Source organism: Eurypyga helias, unplaced genomic scaffold (genome assembly GCF_000690775.1).
Source record: "Eurypyga helias isolate BGI_N326 unplaced genomic scaffold, ASM69077v1 scaffold20337, whole genome shotgun sequence".
NCBI classification, from domain to species: domain Eukaryota; kingdom Metazoa; phylum Chordata; class Aves; order Eurypygiformes; family Eurypygidae; genus Eurypyga; species Eurypyga helias.
Window position 1 is genome coordinate 16,903 of NW_010261351.1, and position 240 is coordinate 17,142.

A 240-nucleotide genomic window follows, 5' to 3' on the forward strand; every position below is an offset into this window, starting at 1 on the left:
CGATACCCCAGCGCTCTTAAAGCGAAGCTCCCATCCCTCGGCGTTCTGGAAAACGCTGCAGAGCTTCTCCTACAGCCAAGGACTCCAACCCAGCTCCTGCAGCAGGCGCACGTCTCCAAGGTTTATTCACGTCCGGAGCGGGACCGTGGACCCCCGGCGCACACCGGCACACGCCGCTCGGTGCGTACACCTCGCGGAGCCTTGCTCCCAGGGACCGCCCTGCCAGGGGTCGGCTCACAC